The following is a 10,014-nucleotide window of genomic DNA, read 5'->3' as shown; positions in this document are numbered from 1 at the left end:
ATGTTCAAGTGGACCACACTCTAGACAAAGCTCACAAGAAGCAAAGTTAAATGTATGTCAATTAAAGTTTGGAGAAAAACAAATCTAGATGACCCAGGTAAATATTTATGGTTTCTCTTGATGAGAATACTAACAAGATCTAGAAAATTTGTTAATATTTATTTAAAGAAACAGATTTTTTTTATTTTTTGAGGCAGTATATGAAGTGGAAAAGATATTGGCCTGGGAATTAAGGAATGAATCCCAGATTTGTTGTCATACTGAATATTCATTTCAGTAGATCTTGTTTTGAACTCAATCACATCGAAAGTCTACCAGTTCTAAAATTTGAAAGTTTGTGAAATATCATTCACTGTCAAGGAGAGTCATATTGTGATGGAAGAAGGGTACCCTGAGTCTTAATTAAGCCTTCTTTTACTAATCTTACCCGTCTTATTATTGAAAAACTTCCAACTGGAGTTTACAATACAAGAAAAATGTTTCATACATTTATGGTTGAGGATTTCTGAACCTTTATTTCATTGGTATGGGAAATTCCTAGATTGTAAAACTCTTTCTACTACTTATAGAAAGCACTTTTTCTACAAGTTATGTTCTTAGAGGATTATCCAGAGCATTGAGAGGTTGTGATTTACCCAAAATCATATAGTTTTTGTGTCAAAAGTAGGACCTGATTTCACATTTCCTTTATTTTAAGTCCATTTCTCCATCCACTATTGAATGTGACCTCTTGATATAATGTAGTATGAATGGGTACAATAAATGGGTTGCATTTCCTCTACTATGTATCCAATTAGAGATAGAACATCTTATTTTCCAAATACTTTGATTCTGGTTGGCAAGCAAGGGTCAGCTACAATTTCATAACTATAATCTGTTCATGAATCTTGAGACAAGTACTAGAAATAAGTGATGATTTGGTGTGGTTTGAAAGATCTGGAGGTTTCAGTGGATTGCAAACTCAATGTAAATCAGTAATGTAATGAGGGAGCCAAAAAACTTAATTCAATTTTGAGCCACATTAAGAAAGGCAGTTTCCAGGAATAGGGAAACCTGATAATCCCATTGTACTCTGCTCTAATCAGACTCTATCTGGAGTATTGTATTTAGTTCTGAGCACCACTTTAGTTCTGAGTTTAAGAAGGGACACTGATAAACTTCAGAGCTTTCAGAGAAAGATAATCTTCTGGCCCCTTTCTAAGGGAGCTGCCAATCTAGTAGGGGGTTAAGAAATCAGTATAGCTAGCTGCACACCATTGCAAGGTAAATTCGTTTAAGATTCACAAAAAAAGTGAAAGGCAATTGAGTCCATGTCATGTAAGAATCTGTTGAAGGAAATATTAATGTTTAACCTTGAGTCCTGGGGTGCTGATTTCATATCTGTTTAAATGCAGAAGGTCCTGGGTTCAAGCCCTAATGTAATTAACTCAGTCTTTTATTAGGAGGCTAGGTGGCTCAAAGAATGAACTGCTAGGTCTGGAGTCAGAAAGACTTGAATTCAAATATGCCCCCCACACTTATTAGCTATGTGACCACAGGCGAATGATTTAACCTCTGCCTTAATCCACTGGAAAATGAAATGGCAAACCATTCCAGTTTCTTAGCCAAGAAAACCCTGTGGAGACCATGGTACATGGAATCATGAAATGTCAGATACAACTGAACAACAACCTTGAGTTTTACTTTCTTCAAGAACCTTTTCTCTAGCCCTCTTTACCCTTTGTTCCTGCTCTCTGAATTTATTTTGAATTTAGTGTATATAGCTAGTTTATGCATAATTGTTTGCATGCTGTTTCCTCTCGCGAGATTGAAATCCTAGAGAATAGAAACTAATTTTTGCCTTTCTTTGTAACCGTACTGCTCATAGAAGGGTCTTAATCAAAACTTGTTGACTTGATGTGAACAAATGATAGCTGTATTCAGGTATTTCAAGGTCCATTTTGTGAAAGAGAGACTAGACACATTTGTTGTTTAGTTCTCAAGGTCAGAACAAGGAGCAAGGGATAAAATTTAAAGAAGCCAACTTAGACCTGCTATCAGGAAAAATTCCTTAAAATTAAAAGGTGGTAGATTCTCCCTCCTTAGTGATCTTCAATCAGAACATGTATTATAACCACTTTGGGGGCACATTGTAGTAAGGACTCCTTTCTGGTCAAAATAGAACTTGCTAGTCCCTGAGGTCCCTTCTAGCCCTCAAATTCTATGATTTTGTGCTGTGTCCTCAACCAAGCCTGACATATGCTGAGCACAGAGTAGGTATTCAACACATACTTGTCATGTCTATATTTCATTTTCAGCAAAAAGAATCTCAAATTCTTTTTTAGACTTTAACATTGCTTCTTCATTTCCCTCTACCATTGTTCTAAATCTGTCATGTCTGGAAAAAAAAATGACAGGGAATCCCAGGGTGGGACCCATACATAGCTCATGGAAAACACAAATGTAATGAAGTCTGGGATTCGAAGTTTTGCTTTGGGTGGAGAGGGACTTTTTGCTTTGGGGGATTGAGGTAATGAAAGTTATTTCAATAACATAATGAGACAGTTGTGGACTCTTTGTGCCAAAAGAAAGAGGATGAGAACCTCACCCTGGGCCTTGTCTGTGAAATACAAAGGTTAGAAACTGACACCCTGAATACGTAAATCCCACTCCCTTTTCAACCCCATAGAGTTTATCAGATTTTTATTTTTTCTTTTGCTCAAATTTTTCCCCTCAAAGACAGAATTTTAAGTTGATATGGGAATTGTTTGAGGGAAAAAATACAGATCTGAAAGCATACCTTTTTTTTTTTTAACTCCTTCGTAAAATATTTCTAAAGGAACAGAATAAACCTTTATTGAATACTTATTTTATAACAATAGCTTTTATTTTATTATATGACATTTGAAGAATAGAACTCAGAAAAATTGTGATTACATAGTTTAACAATCCAGTGATCCATCTCAATGAGAATTTTAGAATAATAATCCTTCAAGGCAGCAAGGTGGCTCAAAAGATAGAGTGTTGGATCTGGAATCAGGAATATGTGAATTCAGATCCTGCCTTTTATTCTTACTTAGCTTTATGATATAGGTTACTTAAATACTCAACTTCAGCTTCAAATCTTTAAAATGCAATTAATTATAGTATCTGTCACACAAAGTTCTTATAAAGATTAAATAAAGCTAGTATATGGAAAGAGCTTTGTAAACATTAAAGCATTCCATAAATAATAGCAATTATCATGTGCAAGACCCTGACATACCAAGTAGGATCAGGTGTAGTTCCTCTCCCCATGGAGTTTACAATATAGTAAGGGTATAAGGTATCAATATCACTAACTACAGTATATTGCATAGTAAATTCATTTGATAATCCCAAAAATGTTCTATGAGATTTCTGAATAGGAAGGATTTTATTAACTAGAAGATTAGGGAGGGTATCCTGGAGGATCATTATTAACCATGAAGAATAAGGTCAGGAGGACCATGAGGAATTCTTTCAATTCACTGAGTGCTTAAGTAGGGAAAAATCCAAATGCAGGAATTCTGGTTTCTGACCTGTGCAAAGAGCAAGTGACAGAAAACCAGGAAGTATAAAATTGAGATCTAAGAACCTCAAGCCACTTTGCATAAGCACAAAAACTTGCTATACACTTTCTTTTTATAGTTACTTTTAACTGTGAACTGTGAACTCTTTCTACAATTAAAAAAAAAAAAGTATATGTTAATTTAACATGATAATACCACTCCTATTTTGCTTGCCCTTGTTCTCTTCTGAACTTCCTTTTACTATCTAGTAAATGATATGGTTTTTTTTAAGGGGGAAGAGGGAGTTAGGCAATGGAGGTTAATTGACTTACCTGGAGTCACACAGCTAGTGTGACTGGATCTGAACTCAGTACCTATCTGCTACACCATCTGCCCTTCCTAAGAGAATTTTTAAAATGTTTCTTTGACACTCTCCTTTTTCTTTCTTTTCTTTTTCCATCCTGAATATTACTTTTCACTCACTCCTCTGCCAAAAATCTTCCCCTCTCCTTCAAATTAAAATCCTTGTTTGTAGGAAATAAGTGTGGTGAAGCATTGCCCTTGTCTGAAAATATGTGTCATTCTGCACCTCTAATCCATCACTTTTCTTCCAAGTGGTGGAAATATCCTTCATTATGATTTTCTAGAATCATAGTTAGTCAGTACATTGATAAGAATTCTATAGTCTTTTGGAGTTTTTTCTTTTCCTTTTTTTTATAATAGCTTTTAATTTTCAATATACATGCAAAGATAATTTTCAACATTCACCCTTGCAAAACCTTGTGTTTCATATTTTTCTCCCTTCCTTTCTCTCCCAACTCCCTTAAACAGCAAGTAATCCAATATAGGTTAAACATGTGCAATTCTTCTAAACATATTTCCGCATTTATAATATTTCACAGAAAAATCAAATCAAAAAGAAAAAAAATGAGAAAGAAAAAAAAAGCAAGCAAAGAACAAAAAACGATAATACTATATTGTGATCCACATTTAGTCCCCATAGTCCTCTTTCTGGATACAAATGGTTCTCTGTAGTTGTTTTTCTTTACATTATTTTAATCATTATTTCTGATTCCACCTACTTTAAGTTTTCCCAGGTTTCTCTGAGTCAATCCCTTTTTAGGATTTTTTAATAGAACAATAATATTTCATTACATTCATATGCCATTAGTTGATAACCATTCCCTGATTGATGGTCATCCACTTTGTTTCCAGTTCTTCGTTACAATAAAAAGCGATATTAGAAAAGGATTTGTTCATGCCAGTCATTTCTCTTTCTTTGGCCTCTTGGGGAATATGTAACAAGTAATAGTGAAACAATATTTGCAATTGAGGAACATCCAATCTGCTTTGCATACATCTGGAGATCCAATAGAGAGAAAAAGAAAACTGATTAGGTTACTTTTATAGACTTCAGGGGAAGGATAGTTCTTCGGATAAGCATTCCTCTAACACTCAGTCAACATTTATATTGGAGGTAGACCAATCATTAGCCAAAAATCAGAGATATTTTCTGTGTCCTTTAAGTATACATTTCTTCCCTCTATTCCTCAGAAACCTCTATACATAGACTCATGAACTCATAGTAGGGGAGCTTATCAAAATGATCAGAAATTCCGCTGGTAAATCCTTTTACACAGTTGTAGGAATTATGTGAGTAAAAACACAGAGTAGTAGAAAATCATTCAGTTTGGCTGGTATAAAGAGTATGAGGAGTGGAAAAATATAAAATAATGATGGGAAGGCATTTTAAGGCCAAGCAGAAGTGTTTCCTCAATACAATAGACTTATAGTGAAGAGCTTTTTTTTTTAATAAAGTTTTTTATTTTCAAAACATATGCATAGTTTTCAACATTCACCCTTGCAAAACTTTGTGTTCCATTTTTTCTCTCTTCTTTTCCTCCATCCCCTTCCCTAGATAGCAAGTAATCTAATATATGTTAAACATGTGTAATTATTGTATATACATTTCCACAGTTATACCACGCAAAAAAATGTGAGGAGCTTTTACCAGAGCAATAGAATATTAAAATTTTTGTAAGAAAAATTATTCTATTACATTATTTGAACTTTCTATTAAAATTCATAATCCTCTTGGATAATAAAAATGTCTTTCACAAAAGCACCTTATTTCCTCCTCTTTGCTTAAAATTTTATTTTATTAATTTTTAAATTTGAAATTATATATATATATTCTTCTAATTAGTAAAAATCTACCTTTTCTTTCTCCCATCCAAACCATACTCTCCTTTGAGAATGAAGGAAAAATAATACCTATTAGAAACATGTGTAGTAAAGCAAACCAAATTTTTGCATTGGATATGCCCAAAGAAAATATATATATCTCATTCTACCTTCTGAGTTCCTTACCTCTTCACCAGAAAGTAGGTAATATGTTTCATCAATAGTCCTCTGGAACTACGATTGATCATTACACTGATCAGATTTTCTAATTCTTTCAAAGTTATTTGTTTGAACCAGAATTGTTGTAGATTCTTCTCTGGATTTGGTTCACTTTACTCTGCATCATTTCACATATACATCAAGGTTTTTCTGAAACTATGCTATTCATTATTTTTTTGCAATCCAATGCTATTCGATCATATCTATATACTATATAATGTATCCAGTCATCCTCCAATTAATGGATACTCCCCTCAGGTTTTAATTCTTTGCTATCTCTTTGCTAATGTTTTATTTAAGATTTTTGCATCAATATTCTTTAAGGAAATTGGTATATAATTTTCTTTCTCTGTTTTGACCCTATCTGGTTTAGGTATCAGCACCATATCTGCATCATAAAAGGAATTTGGTAGAACTCCTTTTCCTATTTTTCCAAATAGTTTGCATAGTATTGGAATTAATTGTTCTTTAAATGTTTGGTAGAATTCACATGTAAATCCATGTGGCCCTGGAGATTGTTTCTTAGAAAATTGATTAATAGCTTGTTCAATTTCTTTTTCTAATAAAATTACTATTAAGTAATTTATTTTCTCCTCTTAATCTGGGCAATCAATATTTTATATAATTTTTTGCTACCTCAAAGAAGTAGAAATACACACACACACACACACACACACACACACACACACACACACACACACATATATATATTAACCATAGTTTGTTTTGCTTAGGATCCTTTCTTCATATGTACTTCCTCTAAGTCCTCCTCTCCTTTCCCTTCTATTTCTCCATTGGAGTGAAGTGTATTTCTAAACCCAATTGTGTGTGTATGTGTATGCAGCCTTTGCTTTTTTACCTGTTCAAGTGAAAGTGACATTCAAGTAATTTTCCCTAATCTTTCTTTCCATAGTTCTCCTAGGCTATCCCTCTTCCCCGCTCTTTTTTCTATTAAGATCATCAGAACATATCAGACTGCCAAATCCTGATGGGAAAATTCAACAAAGTAATAGGTAGTCATTTTCTAGACTACGTTAGTATAAGGAGACAGAATTGAGAGAATTAGATAGATATGTGGGACCTGGGGATGGGTCTGGCTAGTAGCATACCTCAATGAGCATTCTAACACAGAGAAAAAGATGTTTATCAGGACAAGAGAAAATTCTAGTCCTCTACCTAGGATACCACAAAGTATGGGAACAGGTACCAATTGGCAGCTGTGTTACTCATAATCCAGTTCCAAGATCCAGGGAAGAAAAAGGAGAGGATTTACACATAGAGACATCATTATTTCCATAACTATTCCTAACATTTATGGATTAGGCTCCTCTATGTGACCTCTGATGTTGATAAGTTTCAAAGGATATAGATGTATCATCACCCCATATTTGAAACAAACAGTTTATTCTTGTTTAGTCCTTTATGATTGTTCACACATTACTTCCTTAACTCCTGTGAACTTCAGAATTTCTATGTGGCACTCATCATTTTGTCAGGAATGGTTGGAAGTCCTCTGTTCCATTAAACATCCATTTTCCCTCCCTATAAGATTATATTCAGCTTTTCTGAGTAAGCTCTTTTTACCCTTTTGCCTTCTAGAATAATAGAATATAGTATTGCAAACTCTTTGCTCCTTTACAGTTCTGGTTGCCAAATCATGTTGTGTTTTCCCAATTCTTGAATTGAGGAACCACACATCTGGTATTTTTTCTTTAACCTGAGAACCTGAGAACACTGGATTTTAGCTATATTGGTTCTCAAAGTTTTTGGTTTGGGATTTTTTTAAGGAAATGGCCTATGGATTCTGTCTATTTACATGCTGTCCTCTAACTCTGAGAGATCTAAGCAGGGTTTTTTGTTTGTTTGTTTTTTTATGAGGCAATTGGGGTTAAGTGACTTGCCCAGAGTCACACAATTAATTCATGTCAAGTGTCTGAAGCTGTATTCGAACTCAGGTCCTCCTGGCTCTAAGATTAGTGCTCTGTCCACTATATCACCTGAGAAGTTTTCATTTAAGATTTCCTGAATTTAGATATCTGCACAATTTCTTTTTTGGATCATGGCATTTAGGTAGTCCCATGCTTTTTAAATTTTTATCTTTGATCTGTTTTCCAGGTCAGTTGTTTTTGCTATTAGATACCTTACTTTTCTCCCATTTTTTCAGTCTCTTGATTTTGTTTGAATATATATATATTCATGCCACATAGAATTGTTGGCTTCTATTTCATCTGTTTTAATTTTCAAGAAGTTTGTTGCTTTAGACAAGGTTTGTACCTTTTATGTCAAGCTATTAATTTCCCTTTCCAATTTTTCTTCTGTTACTTTCATTTCTTTTCCATTTTTTCTTAAGTGCTCTTCTTTCACTTATTAAAAAATAAAACTCTTATTTGAAACTTTTGTTTTATCTCTTTCAAGAATTCTAATTGAATTTGTGCCAAATTATGTTTTTCTTTGAGGTTTTGCTTGTAGGTATTTTGCTCATCGGTTTTCTTTTTGTTTGTATCTTTGCAGTCTGCATATAGTTTTTGGTAAAGGAATTCTTTTTTTTTTTTTTTCTTCATTCTTCCAGCTTACTTCATAACCGGATTTATTATGACTAAGTATTGTACATTTCTGAAGTCTGGGTTGATCCTGGGGATGGGGAAATTGAATGTTGCATTATTTTTGGATCTATGGAATAACTCAGACTGGGAACCTGCTTTCAGAGTGTTAAAAAGTTATCTGATCTAAGATGGAGTCTTATTGCTACCCCTTGGTCTCAAGTATGTACGTTTCTAACCTGGATTTGGGTCTGAGTAATATTGCAGGGAGATTGCAGGGAGACCCAGCATTTAACAACTGACTAAGAAGTTCTGATGTTTCAAAATGACAAAACAGTAGGATGTCCTTGAATCTAAGATTGTTGCTCTGCTTAGTCTTTTTGTAAGTTTTAGACTAGGCCATAGAAGTTTCAACTAAGACTATATTCTATTCCTGGAATTTAAGTCATCTTTCTGCTGCTTGATTCTGAAGCTTGTTCTTTTTTTGGTATATGATTGGTAACTGATCCCTATGCTGAGAAACAATGTTACCCCTGGGTGAAAGTCCCTACTTTTATATTCTTTGGATCTGTGACTTGGACCCTGGACTTAGAACAGCAAATCTCACAGTGGGCACTGGTTCCTATTCCCTGTGGTGCTTAAGAAGCAGTCCAGAATGTCTTCTTGCTGTGGTACATTTCTCCCTATACTAGAATGCTCATTGAGATGTACTACTGGCCAGAGTCTGTCCTCTGTGCTCGTAGACTTCTGTCTCCCTGTGCCCTAGGATGAAAATGACTCATTATAATTTTTTGTTTTACTTTTACTAGCTCTGTTTAGAGGCATGTTAGAGGGAAGTTTGCTATCTTTCTTCCCAATGCTCTAGCATCTTGACTACCTTGAAAAGCTCCTTGCTTTGCTTTGATAAACCCTTTCTCTCCTTTTTCTTCAATAAACATTTATTAAATACTTACTGTTCATAGAATACTTTTACAAGTCCCTGAGGTAGATACAAAATTTAGATAATGCCACAGTACCTGCCCTCATAAGACTTATAATCTAGTTGATAGATATGACATGTCTACAGATAGATATACCAAAATATTCTAGCTGTTATATGCATTAGAGAAGTACAAATGCTATGTGAATTCTGTAAAGGTTAATGTCATTACCAGCTATGGGGATTAGAGAAAACTTCCTCAATGGTGAAATCTGAGTAAGGCAGTAAAGGAGAAGTAGGAATTCAGAAAGTAAACAGAGGGCATTTCTGGTATAGAAAACATACATGGAGCCCTGAAAGAATAATTTACTAATCAACAATACCATTCATGTAGGTCTTCCCAGTTCTTTAAAAATAAGGGCAAAATTTATTTTCACCACTTTTCAAAAGTAAAGATGAAGGCAATGATATATTTCAGGTATAGATGAAGAAACTGACTTTCCATTTCACTACACTGGTTACTTCTTATACTTACTTTATAAACATTTACATATAAATCATAGGTTCTTCTTTCTCTTACTCTCTTTCTCATTCTTTCTCTCTCTTACCCTCTCTTTTTATCTCTCTTTGAATATATATGCAT

This window comes from Sminthopsis crassicaudata, chromosome 2, assembly GCF_048593235.1.
Source record: "Sminthopsis crassicaudata isolate SCR6 chromosome 2, ASM4859323v1, whole genome shotgun sequence".
In the NCBI taxonomy this organism is placed as follows: domain Eukaryota; kingdom Metazoa; phylum Chordata; class Mammalia; order Dasyuromorphia; family Dasyuridae; genus Sminthopsis; species Sminthopsis crassicaudata.
The sequence above is the reverse complement of the archived record's forward strand: the minus strand, read 5'-3'. Positions refer to the sequence as shown.